Source organism: Hydra viridissima, unplaced genomic scaffold, assembly GCF_058129835.1.
Source record: "Hydra viridissima isolate aposymbiotic clone 2 unplaced genomic scaffold, HvirCarnegie_v1 scaffold_14, whole genome shotgun sequence".
NCBI lineage: Eukaryota > Metazoa > Cnidaria > Hydrozoa > Anthoathecata > Hydridae > Hydra > Hydra viridissima.
Genome location: NW_028324313.1, coordinates 9736549 through 9739048, shown reverse-complemented (window position 1 = coordinate 9739048; position 2500 = coordinate 9736549).

The following is a 2500-nucleotide window of genomic DNA, read 5'->3' as shown; positions in this document are numbered from 1 at the left end:
GCGCAATTAGCAAAAACTAAATGAACTTTATCAGTTTTACCAAATAAGCTTATTACTTTTATCACAGTTTATAATTTTCTCTGCTTCACAGCAGCAGTAATTTTTCCCGATATTGGCCCTAATGCCTCTTCACTGGACCTGAGATAATAATCCATTTGTACAACATTCTTAAGAGCGCAGCCGTTCAATTTTTGTTGAATGGATTATTGCACATGTTATGAATTCCAAGCTAACTTCTCATCTAGTAGAGGTGCTTTGCGATAGCGAAGAGGAATAATATTTACGATTTTCGTAGTATTTGTGTTGTTGGGCAGAATATTGCATGACGATTGGCAGAGCGAAAAGAAGAAAAGAAGCATAACCTCCGTAAGACGAAAACTCCATAAGAAAGTTAGAAAAAGCGTAAGGGAGAAACATTCGAGTTGATATGAAAGTAGCTACAAAAAGTTGGAAGAAGAGGAGTCAGGATTTAGGGTTAGGGTTAGGGCTAGGGTTAGGGTTAGGGTTAGAATAACGGCATTACATTGATAAAGCCAAACTATAAAGGAGCCAAACTATAAAGGAGCTGGAAAAAGAAGGAAATGCATAGAAGAAAACAATCAGCAGGGAGCTAAGAATTTCAGCTCTCTTTTAATAGACCTATTTAACCTTACCTACTCTAAGCTAAGTTAAAGAATGTTTCGTTTCTAAGAATGAGACAGTGTTTAGTTAGTTTTGAGTGAGGTAATGCTGGGTAGATGTTGTGGCTGTACAGTTATGCATCCCTGTGATGTAACAAAAGGAAGCTCATCTTAGCAGCAAGTTTCAACCAATCAATGAGTAAGTCGTATTCGTTTGTCTTTTGAGAGAGCTTTTTAAATGCAAACACCTCCTTTTGTTTTTTGTTTTGTTTTGCAATGATGATGTTATTTTCTGATTGATTTCGAAGACAGTTTCCTAGGAAGACCTTTTGAATTTGCATTTTTTTCTCCGTCTGCTGCTGCTGCTGCTGCTGCTGCTGCTGCTGCTGACAATGATGGTGATGGTGATGCTGCAAGTCGTTTGGACTAACAGCTTCGTGTTGTCTAAATGATGTGACCTTTTTAAAGTGACTTAGGCTCTTTTTTAAATATGATATAGCGTTAGGGTTAGGGTTAGGGTTAGGGTTGCGTTTAAAGTGGCAAAATTTTAAAAATATGATTTGTTGTATTTCTAAAGTTGCTCTACTTCACAATGTCAATTTGGATCCATTTAAACGTTTTTTGTTTCTTTAAATCAAATAAGCTTTTGGTTTTGTTTTGCAGACAACTCTTAATCGATTTTCATCTTAGAAATGAAGTTTTTGTTTCTAAAAGCGAACTAGCTTCTTTCTAAAGCAACACTTTTGAAAGTGAGCTAGCTGTTTTCTGATGCGAATAATCTTTTTAAAAGACTTTGTTCCAGTGAGCTGGACATCTCTGGTGAGACTTTTAAACTGGCTTTAAACCCTTTTAAAATGGTTTGCAGTTGGTTTTACATTCTAAAGCGACTTAGCCTTTTGTTTTGGTTTTGGTGAGCAGAGAACTCTTAACCGCCTTGATGTTCTTTTTACAAATGAAGTTATCTTTTTTAAAAGTGACCTAGCTTTTTCTTCTTAAGCAGCTTTGCATTTTTTGAGAGTGATGTAAACTTTTTATTTATTTGGAAATAGCAAAAGTGAAATAGCACTTTTCAAACATGAATAGTCTTTTTAAAAGACTTTGATCATGCAGTGAGTGAGTGAGTGAGTGAGTGAGTGAGTGAGTGAGTGAGTGAGTGAGCTAGACATTTAAGAGACTTTTAAAGTGGCTTAAGCCCTTTTAAAGTGATATGAAGCTTCTTGAATGTGACTTATTATATATTTTAAAGCGACTTAATGTGTTTCTTTAAATGTGACTTAAAATTGTTGGTTAAGTCACATCTACCATTCTTAAAATGAAAACTTGTATTTCTTTTTTAAAGAGACCTTTTGCTTCTTAATTAAAGACTTCTTTTTTTTCTAAAAGGGACTGCAGTTTTTGAAAGTGACCGAGCCTTTGAAAAAAATAAAAAGTAGGCATTTTTCACTGTGCATCTTTTTAAAATGGATTCAGCGTCTTCTGTAATGAAAACTTCTGTCTTGCAAACAAACAAATGTTTTTGAAATTCATTTTGTAGTGTGGTATGGAATTTCTGAAATAGATGTGTAGTATTTTTTAAATAGCAGTGAAGTATTTTGTAAAGTCTTCTTTTAATAAGTGGTTTACACTTTTTAAACGTTTTTGAAAATGAATTTGCTTTTTTAAATGATTTTTGCATTTATGTTCAAGAGACAGAGGGTTTTATTTTTTTTTAAGGATACTTTTTTTTAAGGATACTTAGGCAGGTGGGTATTTCTTTAACCATTTCATGTGCTGGGTTGTTGTATAACAATAAATCAAGCTAAGCTTCCCCAATTCAAATGGTGCATTCTAACCGATTGAAAACAATATTGTTTTATAAATGAGAGTTGAAAAAGGCTGTA